General features: G+C 47.3%; 1 protein-coding gene across 1 annotated transcript in view; it reads right to left on the bottom strand.

Annotated features, from left to right (window-relative positions):
* The window catches only part of LOC147438497 (Plastid-lipid associated protein PAP / fibrillin family protein), a 103,294-nt gene that overhangs the window by 21,217 nt on the left and 65,745 nt on the right, over positions 1–16,332 (bottom strand). The window lies entirely within an intron of this gene.

Below are 16,332 nucleotides of genomic sequence, written 5' to 3'. Positions count from 1 at the left end.
TTACTCCACAGGAGTGGTGCAATGAGAGAGAGGAGTGTTGGGAGCTCATCAATGGCCTGACACTCTCGTTCATCTGGCGGGCCCGCTGCTTCCGCATCTTCAAGGCTCGCCCTGTACCACCAGTAGGCACTATTCGGGATCTTTGGCTAGAGCTGATCCATACTCTCAGAGGACAGTTCGAGAGACTCCAGGGCAGTTCTGACCGCATGCGGGAGCGCAGAGAGACTTTCCTTCGACTCTGGCGTCCTGGGCCTTTTTTCACCATGGTCAAGGGTGTGCTCAGATGGCACTACCGTCCACCTGCGTGGCTTTTCCCTCCTCCCATCTCTTGATTTAGACTCATTGTACATATGTTGTTTTCTCATTGGGAGAGTCTCCCCATCATGATTGTTGTAGCCCTCTCTTGTAGAGGAGGTTGTCACCCTATGGGCACTTTCATTAACTAATAGAAGGATCTATTTCTCGGAAAAAAAAAATCGCTAAGTTGCATGCTGCTCCAAAAACGCTAGGGCTGATCCTACTGGTCTGCTAACGCTAGGGCTGATCTGTGATCTGCTGTCGCCGGCCTGCTACAATTGCAAAACGTTGAGGTGGTTCTGCACTTGAAGAAAACGCTAGGCTTGGTCCTTTGGCTGAAAACGCTATGTCTCCTGCCGGGGGTTCTTGCTAAGAAGGTGCACTATCAAACACGCGGTTCCTTCTGCCTCTTCTGCCAGAAAGTGCTAGCGCTAGGGTTTCTTATATGCTTCCTTGCTCATTTTGCCCTACCCAGTTTTCCAATAAAAGTCACTTGAAAATAGTAACTGAAAATTGGATAAAATAGGGAAAATAGTTCTATGCACTGTAAAAATGCTCCTCATGGGTTCTGATGGAGATCTCATGATCATGATGTGAGCAACCAGAGGATATTCATCTACTCTAAGTGCATGGACATGCACGGTCTGCGAACAAACTCACAAAAGTGCCAGAACACTTCCTAATCTAACTAAACTGAACGCATGTCATGACGTAGCTTGTCCACGTACACATAGGGTTAGATGTGCACGACGTGACATCCCCTCCTTTTCAAAGTGAGGTACCGGTACCAAACTCTATGTCGTCGGGGAAGATCGCCAACAGCATCTGGAATCCTGGAAAGGACTCCTCGCCGGCCCACTCTGATGCCTGGGTCATGCGATACTTGAACTTCATAAACGTCTGCAACGCTTGCTTCTTTGGGCCGCGCCGAAAGCAACACAAAGTCATTTGTGGCTCCTTCAATGCTTCACCTTCGTCGATAGTCATGCGTCTACCTTCTTCAAGAATCTCCAAGGATGAAAATTCCTAAAATCACTTCCAACACAAAAACATGAACATACCCATTCCATGTAAAGAGACTGGAAAACTTCTAGTCTTCTGTAAAGACTGTGCATGCAATGTAGATGAACATAGAGACGGAGTGCCAAACCGTTCATCAAACACACGCAAACAATGGGATCGAATCCTTACTTTCTGATCTCAATTAATCAACTACGGCAAATCACAATCGAAATGCCGATGCTTGATGCTCAATCCTTCTTGTGCTCTTTTTGATACAGTGTCATGCCAAGAAAGACACCTGGAATGTGAATTTCTTGAATGCAAACTTTCATCTTTCCATGAGTAATCCGCATACATCCATGCTCATTCATGAGTGAATCGTGTTCATCGTACAACATGTCATGCCTATAAACAGGGATCACATAAGGACGGTGACTAAAATACACGAAAGCATCACGAATGAAACACTCGAACAATGCGCACTAACTAATCACTCGAACACATAATACTTCCTGTGGGGGTTCTTTGGAACTCGACTTGAGAGACAAGATCGGTTCTTCGTGATCGATCCAATCTGCAATCAAGTTAGCTTCACTAGACAAAGTATCAACTAAACCATCATCCTTGATCATGCAAATCATCATGCTCGTGAATAATCACATCTTGATCATGCAAATCATCATGCTTATCATTATCATGCAAATCATGTGTGTCATGCTTTGGGAAGGAAAGACTGAGAGAGTCTCCTTCTCCTGAATATCTTTAATCTGCGCCTGCACATTAGAAATAGTAGGACCAACGCGGCTTTCCTTTCGTTGTGCTTATGCTCTATTTCGGCTCTTCTTTCTTTGTGCTTGCGATCCATTTCTGCTTTTCTTTCTGCTCTTCTTTCTTCGCGTTCTAACTTTCTGTCCATCATCATCTTGTCGAAAGCCTCCATAGAATTTGGTACAATCCTTGGCGTAGATGGGGATGGGGAAGGGTCGGAAAAACCTCCTGGTGGGAAAAATTCTTCTTCACCTTTTTCATGCTCATCACCTTCATGCAAAGTATCCATACTGCTTCGGGTGATGACCATACATTGAGATCTTTGGTTCTTAAGTTCACGAGAAAATTGGGTTCTTGCCGGTCTTGGGTTCTTGGGTCTTGAGTCTTGAAGTTCTTGAGGTGCTTGAAGTTCTTCTTTAGATTGCAATCTATGTTAGAGAAGGATCTTTCTCTTACCCGAGCTCTTCTCTTTCCCGCGAGCGCACCTCTTGGCGGCCTTGCACTCACACCAAGGTTTCCTTTTCCCAGCTCATGTCGATTGGCCAGCCGCTAAGTGCACGGTCCGCTCTCAATGAGTGAAAAGAGAAACAAGGGGAGGCCGGACAAGACCTTCTTTCTTGGGTTTCTTGTCACTCTTCAAAAACACGATTAAAAATCGACACGCCCAAGAGAACTTGGGTTACGTGCAACCGCAACAAGCAAAAAAATTTCTTGTGGTTCTTTTCTTGAGTGATACAGAAGACTGGCAAAGCTCTGATACCAATGTAAGGTGCAACGGAAATGAATGTTGAATTTTGCTCAAGATGAGTGCTCCGAATTGTACTCAAGAGGTCCTTTTACTTACGAAAGGGAGAACCTTTCGTTCCTTTAGTCAAAGAGTGCAAATGATCACAAACAAAGTGGATAAACACTGTGAATGAAGTTGTTGAGGCTGAGAGATAGAGAGAGAAGAATACAACACCAGAATGTTGTCAAACCCTCCTCCGAAGGCCCCATCTCTATGGCGACAGCGATCTACTATTGATTGCACAAATCTCTACAATGCAATGGACTTGCCTACGATGTCGACGACGATGAGGACGACGAGGAGAGGGGCTGAAATCTCAAAACATTAATGGCTGAAAACTGCAAATCTTTATCTGCTGAATTCTGACTCTATGTCGATGACGACGAGGCAACGACGACTCGCTGAAAACGCAGAGGCTGAAATCTGTGTTTTCCGGGCTGAAACTGCAAACGCTCGTTGATCTGACCGTGCGGCGAGGATGTGAAATCTGCCAGGTTTAGGACTTCTACTGCGGTGTGTCTATGCTGAAAACTGAAAACGCTGGTCTATCTGTTGAATCCATCGTGGAGGAACTGCAAGTTGCCTGCTGCTCAAAAATCGCTAGGGCTGATCTTGCTGTTCTGCTAACGCTAGGGCTGATCTGAGATCTATTGTCACCGGGCTGCAACAATTGCAAAACGTAGGGCTGGTTCTGCACTTGAAGAAAACGCTAGGCTTGGTCCTTTGGCTGAAAACGCTAGGTCTCCTGCCGGGGGTTCTTAATGAGAAGGTGCACTGTCGAACACGCGGTTCCTGCTGCCTCATCTGCGAGAAAGTGCTAGCGCTAGAGTTTCTTATATAGTTTCTTACTCTATTACCCTACCCAGTTTACCAACAAAAGTCACTTAATAATAATAACTGAAAATTGGCTAAAATAGGGAAATAGGTCTATGCACTGTAAAAATGCTCCTGATGGGTTTTCATGGAAATCTGATGATCATGTTGTGTGCAACCAGAGGATATGCATCTACTCTAAGTGCCTGGACATGCACGGTCTCCGAAGAGACTCACAAACGTGCCAGAACACTTCGAATCTAACTGAACTGAACCCATGTCATGACGTAGCTTGTCCACGTACACATACGGTTAGATGTGCACGTGACATCCTCGCCTTTTCAAAGTGAGGTAAGGGTACCGAAGTGTATGGCGTCGGGGAAGATCGGCAACAGCGACTAGAATCCTGGAAAGGATTTTTCGCCGGCCCACTCTGATGCGTGATCTATCTGTTGCATCCATTGCGAGGAACTGCAAAACGCTAAGTTGCCTGCTACTCCAAAAATGCTAGGGCTGATCCTGCTGTTCTGCTAACGCTAGGGCTGATCTGTGATCTGTTGTCCCGAGGGTTCTACAATTGCAAAACGCTGGGATGGTTCTGCACTTGAAGCAAACGCTAGGCTTGGTCTTTTGGCTGAAAACGCTAGGGGTTCTTGCTAAGAAGGTGCAGTGTCAAACACGCGGTTCCTGCTGCCTCTTCTGCGAGAAAGTGCTAGCGCTAGGGTTTCTTATATACTTCCTTTCTCATTTTGCCCTACCCAATTTCCCAACAAAAGTCACTTATAAAAAATAGGGAAAATAGGTCTATGCACTATAAAAATGCTCCTGATGGGTTCTAATGAAAATGTGATTATCATGTTGTGTGCAACCAGAGGATATGCATCGACTCTAAGTGCCTACACATGCACGGTCTGCGAACAGACTCACAAAAGTTCCAGAACACTTCTTAATCGAATTGAATTGAACCCATGTCATGACGTAGCTTGTCTACGTACAAATAGGGTTAAATGTGCACGTGACATCCCCTCCTTTTCAAAGTGAGGTACTGGTACCGAACTGTATGGCGTCGGGGAAGATCGCCGACAACGACTAGAATCCTCGAAAGGACTCTTCGTCAGCCCACTCTAATGTGTGGGTCATGCGATCCTTTTTTTTTCCAAGAAAAAGATCCTTCTATTAGTTAATGAAAACTGCCCATAGGGCTACAACCACCTCTGCAAGAGAGGGCTACAACAAACATGATGGGGAGACTCTCCCAATGAAAAAACAGCATATATACAATGAGGCTAAATCAAGAGATGGGAGGAGGGAAGAGCCACACAAGTGGACGATAGTGCCATCTGAGCACACCCTGGACTATGGTGTAGAAAGGCCCAGGGCACCAGAGTCGAAGGAAAGCCTCGCGGCGCTCTTGCATGCGATCGGAGCTGCCCTGTAGTCCCTCAAGCTGTTCTCTGAGAGTATGGATCAGCTCTAGGCAAAAGTCACGAACAGTCTCTGCTGGTGGCACAGGGCGAGCCTCAAAGATGCAGAAACAGCGGGCCCGCCAGATGAACCAAAGTGTCAAGCCACTGATGAGCTCCCAACGCTCCTCTCTCTCACTACACCACTCCTGTGGAGTAAGCTCTGTAGCAGGCTCGTGTGTAGGTCGCCCCTCCTGCATCACTATCATCCTGCTGGTGGAAGATAGCTCAAACTCAAGTGCCGGGCCCGTGAGGGTGGACCAAGCCGCTGCCCCCCAAGTGTATTGTCGAGCCGTGGAGAGAGCAGGCATCAGCCGAAGAACTCGTAGCCACACCTGTTGGGCCGAGGGACACTCCCAAAGACAGTGACGCAGACTATCCACCAAATGGTCACAAGCTGCACATGCGGCCTAGAGACCACTATGCACTAGCCAGCTCCCTACTGTTGTAGCTCTGTGAGCGACCAGCCACTGAAACAAGGTGACTCGCCTCGGCTGTCTGGAGTCCCACAACCTCTCCCAAACGGCTGCCAAGAACTCGACTGTGAGACCCTCCTCCTGCCAATGACGTGCTGCAGCGGCGCGGGCCTCTCTCTTTGCTACTAGTATATGACGTCCCATTCGAACAGTGTACTGAAAGAACACGACTCCTAGGTGGTCTGCAGAAGAGAAGTGGTCCCTACAAAGCCACTCACCAGGATCCCACTGTACTCGTGCCAGTGGACAACACTCCCAAGCCCACAGCCTCCAGTGTCCAATCTCAAGAGCTGCTGGGCCAGGGTCTATGCCGCAAGTGCTCCCACAGATGCCCACTACTCGGATCCTATGAAAACAGCACTCTGCAACCAGTGGGGCCTCTACTGCAACTCACTGTAGTCGTCCCCCACCCTCAAGCTCGAAGAATAGGGCTGGGACAGTCTTTAAGCAGGCCCTGACTTAGATGAGAACCTCCAGTCGTGTAAAGGCTCCCATCCACCGGGGTGCCTGTCACCAGCGTGTGACTACTATCTATCCCTTTTGTTGATTTCTTTCTTATTATCTATTTACTTTCACTTTTTGGAAACACCCCTCGGGAAATCTAACTGCCCTGCATTGCATAGCCAGTGTGGAACTGTCCAGAGGGAGTCCAGGCCTGAGGGCAAGAGAGCACTAAGGTTGGACAAGGACTATGGTTAGCCAAGTGGGGTCATTGACTAGCCAAAGTGGAATCCTTTGCTACAGAGGCTACATTTCAGTTTTGGATGTGGCCGCAGTGTACAAAGAGGGTCGGATGACCTAGAAAGATACAATGGCAGCATCTCCTAAAATTTAGGGAACTGCTATTTTGGGACCTGAAAATGTGTTGGCGTCATTACCTCCGGAATGACAAAGGGAACATTTTCTTACTCTGCCGTGAAGTCAACTGGGCAACCGGTTGGGATATTTTTAGGCGGCAACCCCGAAACGGGAAAATGCTTGTAAATGTGCCAAGTGGCACATTCTGGTGCCCTTGCCTAATGCAACAAGAAGTGGCGCTGAATTTGAAGAGGGGAGAGCCTCATTTTCAGATTTTGTCACAGGTTAAGAGCTATGGAGTGCTTGCTTTCCCTCTTATGCACAGTGCGGTGCCAGGAGTGATGCCCTGCACGCTACGCACTGCCCTCTCTCTCCCCTTTGGCAGTATGTTATGCCCCTCTAGTGGGCTCTTCATTTGACCAATGTACAGTTGTGTGGGTTCATGCGCGATTGCCGAGGCAAGAGCCTCTTGCACAGGTACTGGATTAGCTAGCGGCTAATCCCCCCGCAGGTACAGGTGAATTCGGAGAGGTTTCACGCCAGAAATCTCGTCCGATTCAAAGGGCAAGTAGCCCTACAGGTGCGGGAGCTCGAGGACTTGCTAGGGATGCGACCGGCACGCGAAACGGAGCCCGAAACAGTGAATTACAGCCTGCTGTGTATTTTTGCAGGTTTAGGGTTTTGGCCCTAAACGGACCCTAATACCCCCAGGAGGTTCGGGGACGCAAGGGGACCGCTGTACAGGCGATCTGGCGCATTTTCAGGGCTGAAAACAGAGAATTCAGCGTGCTGCAGATTCTCGCCAGGTTTTGTAAAGTGCCCGTATGCGTCGGGAAAGTCGGTCAATGCGTGGGAATACTGACCGTGAAGGGTTCTAGTACAGTTATGCTGCCGAAATCAGGCTGGAACAGTGGAAATTCAGCCGAGTTTGTGCGGGGCAGCTTGTAGGGAACCACAGCGTTTATTCCCTCTTTTGAACAATAAAGAAATACCGAAAGGGGCGCCTAAGTTAGGGGCCAATCTGGTGTCTGTCTACTCATACAGGTGCAATCTAGCAGCCTGTATCCCTCTCCCCTTTGTTGTGTCTTGAAAGTACAGGTAAAATAGACGACTAATAATGGGTGAAAGCTAAATCAAGGTTTAAAGTAAAGTCTACCGCCCTTTTTGGATTGAACAGGCCGGTTACATGGTTCCATCGACGGGATTAAATCACTTTTTCCCATAGAAGTGAGCCTTGGTCAGTTTTGGGCTTGAAGACACAGGGGATCATAGACCAGACACAGGGAATTGCAATTATGGCTGACAGACCAAATGATGTGACTGAAGAGGTTTCCTCTTCACAGGGTCAACAGACACATGAAGTGGGTGAGTCCTCAAGACCACCACAGACTGATGATGATATATTCAGGACCCAGTTGGCTACTGCTGTGGCTATGTTCACACAAGTAATGCAGAATCCGAGGTTTTTAGCCTTTCTGCAACCTCTTGTTCCGTCTCAGCAAGTTGGGTCACTGGATCATATTCAAAAGCCTGTTAAGGCTCGAGCACAGGTGATTCATACCGCACAGTCAATGGAAACACCTGTACACTTGACGGAGAACATGCAGTCTCCACAACCTATGCCTAAGGTGCAAGAACAGGTGGCTGAGATGCCAGTCTTTTAAGCTGTACCAATTCAGCCCGCCACCTTTCAACAGCCTATAGCTGGTTCTAATTGGCAGGGAAGCAACTTACAGGCTATGCAACAGGTCTTCCCACCACCTTCAGTACACCCTGGCTATTTTGGAGGTGGATCCGTATTCCAGAGCATGGCTGGTCATGCACCTGGAAATCAGTTTTATACGCCAGGAACAGTGTTTGGGGGTGCTCAAACGATGATGCCTAACCCCATGTACAGTGTCATGGGTATGCAACCAGGGTTTCAAAGCACTCAGGGACAATTTGGGATGCCACAAGCAAATTTTGGTATGGCTGGAATTACAAATCAGCAGCCAAATATGGCATTTCCAGGTCAAGTTAATAGCGGCCTAGGAACACAGATGAACCCTAATAGTGTTCCCATGTTTCAGTCACTTCCATATGACAATTTAACGCCGCTGGAGAGGCCAACTCCGTACAAAGAAGGTGGCAAAGGAGTGTCATTCACGACCTTTACAGGGTTTGATGACAGGAAGAAGGCTCTTTCATTCCTCCAGCAGTTTGACAAGGCCTATGCAGGGGGAAACTTTACAGAGGCTTCAAAGGTCCGCAAGGCAGCCACTTTCTTGACAAGGAATGCGGGACAATGGTGGACAACTTTATTGCGTCAAGGGCAAGCTCCGTCCACATGGATTTACTTCAAGCAGATTTTTGCAGTAGCATGGTTATCTGATGATTTCGAAGCAGATGTCATGACAGAATGGCACCAGCTTAATGCTGCCACTTGCAGAAATCTGGATGATTACAATCGGAAGTTTTGGAAAGCTCTACTTCCAGTAACTTCCTATAGGTTTGTGCCATTGACAGAACAGATTGAAAAATACTGTTGTGGCCTACCCAAAGGATTGAGAAAATACTGCACGAAGACAAAAGTCACTACTTTGACGCAGCTCATCGAGGTAGCAAACACTGGCAATGGTTTGCTCAAGGGAGAAGATTGTGAATTTAACACTGGCGTCAAGGCAGGATCAGGCAAGAAAAATTCAGCCAAGAAGCACGTTCCCAATGAGGCTCCTAGAGGGACTCAGGAGTCAACCAACGCAAGGAAAGACAAAGCTACGGCTGAATCAGAAAAGGGACCAGCAAAGAAATGGAAAAGACGTTTTCCTCGCAAGTCAGAAGAGCAAAAGAAGGTCCTGAGGACAGAGAACAAATGCTTTATATGTGAGCAGCCTGGCCACATTGCTTACAACTGTCCTACAAAGAAAAGGCCAGCTGATTCTGAAGACAAGGAGGACAAGAAAGGAAAGAAGCCCATGGCTGGTCTAGTGCCAGATATGGTGGGCGACAAGCCAAATTCAGATGCAAGTGAGCTTTGCAGAGCATGGGGAAAGGTCAGGGATCAAATAGTGCTTATCTTCTTTGATCCAGGTGCCAAAGCCAACTTCATTTCCTCAGAATTGGCTTCAAAGTTGGGAATCAGACCTGAAGAGATGGGGTATACAGCAGAGGCAGGTTTGGCATGTCCTGGCCATACAGAGGCTGTGACACCCATCATTGGAAAGTTGCGTCTACATATCCAGTCCTATGTAGATGCTGAAGAATTTTACATCATGCCACTGGACGGATGTGATGTGTTGTTAGGTATTCCTTGGTTGTTTCGTGTACAGGGAATCATGGATGCCTACAACAAAAAGATCACTGTACAGAGCAGGGGAAAGACTCACATTCTGGATGTAAAGCTTAAAGGGGAGTCTATTCCTATTGTATCAGCTTCTGCTATTACTTCTGTAATGAAAAAGCATCTTTCTGCGTACTTGGTTTTTGCACGTGAAGTGTCAGATTGTGATGAATCAAATTTATCTGTGCTAGATAAAGAAAGGTCAATGTTTTTACAACAGTATAGTGACTGTTTTTCCGATTCATTACCGTCTCAATTACCGCCAGAGAGACCCGAGGACCATGCGATAGATTTGGTGCCAGGCTGTAGCCCACCAAATAAGCCTCCGTACAGGGTTAGTGCGGCTCAGCAGAAAGAGATAATGGGCCAAGTACAGGAGTTGTTAGAAAAGGGGCTGATTCAGCCCAGTTCATCTCCATTCTGTTCTCCAGTGTTGTTGGTGCAGAAAAAGGATGGCTCATGGCGTATGTGCATCGACTACCGTGCACTGAACAAGAATACCATCAAGAATAGGCTTCCTATACCTAGAATTGATGATATTATGGACAAATTAGAAGGAGCAGGTATGTTTAGCAGGATAGATCTAAAGAGTGGGTACCATCAGATCCGCATTAGATCAGAGGATGTGCACAAGACTGCTTTTAGAACAACGTTTGGCCTTTACGAATTTTTAGTGATGCCCTTTGGTCTCACAAATGCTCCTGCTACGTTCAATAGGATGATGGACAGAATTTTCCGTCCACACCAGCAGTTTGTTGGTACGTTCTTTGATGACATGATAGTCTATTCAAAGAATGAAGAGGAGCATAGGCATCACTTGGCCATTGTGTTCAAAGAGCTACGCAGTCATAGGTTGCTCATCAATGCAAAGAAAAGTGAGTTTTTTCTGGAAGAGATTCACTTTCTGGGACACATTGTCTCAAAGGATGGTGTCAGAATGGATCCTGCAAAAGTCGAAACGATCAAGTCATGGCCAAATTTGAAGACGGTGCATGATGTCCGAAGCTTTTTGGGACTATGCTCCTATTACAGAAGGTTTATCCGAAATTTCGCTGAGATTGCTTCACCTTTACATGCTCTTCAAAAGAAGGCAGTCACCTTCAGATGGACACAGAAAGAGATTTCAGCTTTTAATCTCTTAAAGGAAAAGATGACTTCAGATCCAGTCATTGTGTTGCCAGATCTTAGGAAGTCATTTGTGGTCCAGTGCGACGCCTGCGGTAGTAGCATTGGTGCTGTGCTAATGCAAGATGGCAGGGTAGTAGCCTATGAGAGCAGAATTTTGCAAGGGCCAGAGATGACCATGCAGGTCTATGAGAAAGAGTTACTGGCTGTGATTCATGCGCTCTTAAGTTGGAAACACTACCTGCTAGGTGCAGATTTCGTTGTCCAAACGGATCATCAGACCTTGCGATACTTCTTGACACAGACAAAGTTATCTGAGAAGCATATGCGATGGGCAAATATCTTGTCCATGTTCCATTTTCAGATTGTGCATATGGAAGGCAAGAAGAACGTTGTGGCTGATGCCTTGTCAAGGAAGCCACAAATTTCAGCTGTGTCGATTCCTTATCATCATGAACTTGATGATATGAGAGAACAGTATGCAAATGATGAAGATTTTGCAAGGGTCTTCGAGCAACTAATGGATGGACAACGTCATGAACACTATCTTCTTAAAGACGGGTTCATGATGATGCATGGCAGATTGTGTGTCACAAAGCCATTGCGAAGCAAAGTTATGGAAGAGAGTCATGTCCCACCGTATGCAGGGCATCGTGGTATCGATGCTACAGTTAAAGCGGTAGAGACATTCTTCTATTGGCCTACATTGAGAAGGGATGTGGATGCCTTTGTGCGAGAATGCCTAATATGCCAAAAGGTCAAGTTTGACAGGCAAAAGGCACCAGGGTTATTGCAACCACTACCTATTCCAGATAAACCATGGGAAAGTATTGCTATGGATTTTATCTTTGATCTTCCGAGAACGCAGACAGGAAATGATGGTATTTGGACCATTATTTGCAGATTCAGCAAACAGGCTCATTTTATTCCTGTCAGGAAGAAGATAAAGCCAGATCAGATGGCACGCTTGTTTATGAGCAATATTTTCAAGTATCATGGCATGCCACAGTCGATTATTAGCGACCGTGATCCACGCATGACAAGTTTGTTCTGGAGAGGCTTGTTTGAGAATATGGGCACCACGCTCAAATTCTCTTCGTCATTTCATCCTCAAACAGATGGGCAGTCAGAAGAGGCAAATTCTACTGTCCTAGATCTGCTGAAGTGCTATGTGTCAGAGCATAAAGGAAAGTGGGAGCAGTATTTGCCATTGGTGGAGTATGCATACAATAATACAGTGCATTCATCAACTGGCAAGGCACCTTTTGAGATAGTTGAAGGTGGCAAGAAAGTTCCTCCCATACTGCATACAAAGGACAAGATATTTGAAGCAGATAAGTATGTTCAAGACATGGATGAAATGTACAAGAAGGTCAAAGTGGCCTTAGAAAGGACTCAGGCAAAGCAAAAGAAAGCAGCTGATCGTCACCGTCGTGAAGTGGTATATTCACTTGGTGATTGGGTGCTTTTACGTTTTGAAAAGGCAAGGTTAAAGAAGATGAAGGGCAAGGAAAGACTGTTTCCAAAGCTCAGCATGCGTTACTATGGACCTTTTCAAGTGTGCGACATAATCAGTGATGTTGCATATAGGCTGAAATTGCCTGACAGTTGGAAGATTCACAATGCGTTTCATGTGAGTCTTCTCAGACCCTATGTGGGTTATGTGCCAGAAGATATGCCAGCTGAAGATCAGCCGGAAGTCGAGGAACTTGACGAGATCTTGGTCCCTGAACAGATTTTGGCACACAAAGAAAGGAAAGTGAAAGGCAAGGTTGCTAGGCGTTACTTGGTAAAGTTCAGAAACTATCCACCAATGGATGCTAAGTGGATGGAAGAAGGTGAACTTGCAGAGTCACCAACTGTGTTATCACTTTACCTGGAAGCCTTCGATTTGCAACCTACCTTGACCCCTTGAGTTTCAAAGCTACATGGATTGTCAGTGTGACAATGGCTTCTGAAACAAATGATGTACATGGTATTTAAAGTGAGCTCAAATCAAATACCTGTTACATGAATGTTAGAGCTGTACAGATTGTCAGTTTGGCAATTGCTCTTATGGAATGTCCAAAAGTTTGGTTAGTGCTATAGAAGTGAGTATTTCTTGTCAGTTTGTCAAGGATACAGTGATTGCTTCTATTGAAGAGTACATGTGTAACTGCATTCTTAAACTGTCGGTTTGGGTATGCTCGAAAGTGTTACGGGATCCAACGTGTACTATAAGACAGTGGCAAAATGTGCAGCTACCATTTTGTCATTGGAAAGTTAGTGACTCAAAGCAATGGCAGAGTGCGAAGCTACCACTATGTCATTGGGACAGGGTTCACACGCAGGCAATACATGAGTCGACGAGGTGTTGAATACACCAAGGTTGACAATGAGCATGTATGTGTCGTATATGTGTCGACAGGTGTTGAATACATCAGTGTTGACAATAAGCATGTACGACAGAGATGCAAACGAGGACGTTTGAGATTTCAAGAGGGGGGTATGTCACCAGCGTGTGACTACTATCTATCCTTTTTGTTGATTTCTTTCTTATTATCTATTTACTTTCACTTTTTGGAAACACCCCTCGGAAAATCTAACTGCCCTGCATTGCATAGCTAGTGTGGAACTGTCCAGAGGGAGTCCAGGCCTGAGGGCAAGAGAGCACTAAGGTTGGACAAGGACTATGGTTAGCCAAGTGGGGTCATTGACTAGCCAAAGTGGAATCCTTTGCTACAGAGGCTACATTTCAGTTTTGGATGTGGCCGCAGTGTACAAAGAGGGTCGGATGACCTAGAAAGATACAATGGCAGCATCTCCTAAAATTTAGGGAACTGCTATTTTGGGACCTGAAAATGTGTTGGCGTCATTACCTCCGGAATGACAAAGGGAACATTTTCTTACTCTGCCGTGAAGTCAACTGGGCAACCGCTTGGGATATTTTTAGGCGGCAACCCCGAAACGGGAAAATGCTTGTAAATGTGCCAAGTGGCACATTCTGGTGCCCTTGCCTAATGCAACAAGAAGTGGCGCTGAATTTGAAGAGGGGAGAGCCTCATTTTCAGATTTTGTCACAGGTTAAGAGCTATGGAGTGCTTGCTTTCCCTCTTATGCACAGTGCGGTGCCAGGAGTGATGCCCTGCACGCTACGCACTGCCCTCTCTCTCCCCTTTGGCAGTATGTTATGCCCCTCTAGTGGGCTCTTCATTTGACCAATGTACAGTTGTGTGGGTTCATGCGCGATTGCCGAGGCAAGAGCCTCTTGCACAGGTACTGGATTAGCTAGCGGCTAATCCCCCCGCAGGTACAGGTGAATTCGGAGAGGTTTCACGCCAGAAATCTCGTCCGATTCAAAGGGCAAGTAGCCCTACAGGTGCGGGAGCTCGAGGACTTGCTAGGGATGCGACCGGCACGCGAAACGGAGCCCGAAACAGTGAATTACAGCCTGCTGTGTATTTTTGCAGGTTTAGGGTTTTGGCCCTAAACGGACCCTAATACCCCCAGGAGGTTCGGGGACGCAAGGGGACCGCTGTACAGGCGATCTGGCGCATTTTCAGGGCTGAAAACAGAGAATTCAGCGTGCTGCAGATTCTCGCCAGGTTTTGCAAAGTGCCCGTATGCATCGGGAAAGTCAGTCAATGCGTGGGAATACTGACCGTGAAGGGTTCTAGTACAGTTATGCTGCCGAAATCGGGCTGGAACAGTGGAAATTCAGCCGAGTTTGTGCAGGGCAGCTTGTAGGGAACCACAGCGTTTATTCCCTCTTTTGAACAATAAAGAAATACCGAAAGGGGCGCCTAAGTTAGGGGCCAATCTGGTGTCTGTCTACTCATACAGGTGCAATCTAGCAGCCTGTATCCCTCTCCCCTTTGTTGTGTCTTGAAAGTACAGGTAAAATAGACGACTAATAATGGGTGAAAGCTAAATCAAGGTTTAAAGTAAAGTCTACCGCCCTTTTTGGATTGAACAGGCCGGTTACAGTGCCTAGCTGGAACTGACTCTCAGATGTCCTGACACATGCTCTGCACCCCTCTCATGCCCTGCAAACTGGAGCCCCTACACCTCCTCTGACAAACCTGTGAACTCTAGCCAGTCACCTAGAGAGCGCGCTGGACCTGCTGCCAAGGGACCCCAGGAAACATGAGGCCGACTACCAACCAAGTGGCCTCTCTGAGTGCTAACCATGGGGTTCCAGACGAGGGGCTGCCGTAGGCGCTCCTCCGTGCACGTCGGCTGTCTCTGCTCCAGGCCACGCCATAAGAGCTCCCAAGATCGAAGCAAACTCACAACGAAGCGGTCCTCCAGTCTCCTGCTCAAACCAACTCTGCGCATCTCTGTAAAGATCCATCTGGTCAAAGGTTGCCAAGGGCCTCCTGACTGAGGCACCCTGGCACGAAGCCGCTGTAGCAAGAACTCCTTCCAAGGCTCCTCACGTGGAAGAAGTCCTCTGACGATGAACTTCCCAAGAAGAGCTCTGCTCTGCTGTGCTAGATCAATGATCCCAAGCCCTCCCTGAGAACAAGCGTGATGACCTGCCAAGCCACCTTGGCTCGAGCTATCTGCATGTCACGTCCTGACCAAAGGAAGTTCCTGATCAGCCTCTCTACCTGGCTGATACAAGAACTCGAGAAGATCCTGCAGGAAGTGATGTACCACATAGTCGCCAACAACACCTGGTTGGCAACTACTACTCTGCCAACCAAAGAAAGTCGTGGTGAGCTCCAATGTAACAACTTTCTCCTGTTAGACAGGAGAAGGGGAGCAATCTGCTGCTCGGGAGACAAGTCCAAACCAACCTAACAACCCAAGTACCGTACTGCAGTCCCTGAGGGAATCCACCTGAAACCCTCTCCTGGCATCCAATGTGGCACAGGAGCACTACCAACCGAGAAAGCCACTGTCTTTCTCCAGTTGATCAGTGCGCCCGATGCACAACAAAAGGTCTCCAAAGCCTGCTCACATCTGTGAAGGTTGGCCTCCTGGCCATCTAAGTACACGGCTGAGTCGTCGGCAAACTCAGCATCCAGTAGCTCATCTCCCCAAATAGGGAGTGCTAAGCCCCGTAGACCAACCTGCTGTGACACCAAAAACCTGCTCATCGCCTCCACATAGAACAGAAAGAGAAAGGGGGCAAGAGGATAGCCCTGTATGACCGAGCGTGTAAGCATGAAACGATCACCTCTACCTCCTGCCAAAAGTACCTGACTGTGGGCCTGTCTGTACAAGGCTGACACTCCTCTGATCCAAGCATCTGAGAAGCCCATCCTGCGTGGAGTGCCCTCTAGAAAGTCCCAGTCAACTCTGTCATATGCCTTCTCAAAATCACGAAGAAGAATCACGAGGTCTTCACCACAGAGCCGTGCCAAGGCAGAAGCCTCCCAAAAAGTAAAGATGTTGTCAAGGATACTGCGTTCCTTGACAAAACCTGTCTGGGTCCCATGTATAAGGCTCTCTAAAAGTGGCTGAATCCTCAAACTCAGAGCCTTGGCAAGAATTTTG

This window comes from Adiantum capillus-veneris, chromosome 16 (genome assembly GCF_014529385.1).
Source record: "Adiantum capillus-veneris isolate H3 chromosome 16, ASM1452938v2, whole genome shotgun sequence".
Classification (NCBI taxonomy): Eukaryota; Viridiplantae; Streptophyta; class Polypodiopsida; order Polypodiales; family Pteridaceae; genus Adiantum; species Adiantum capillus-veneris.
The sequence above is the reverse complement of the archived record's forward strand: the minus strand, read 5'-3'. Positions and strand labels throughout refer to the sequence as shown.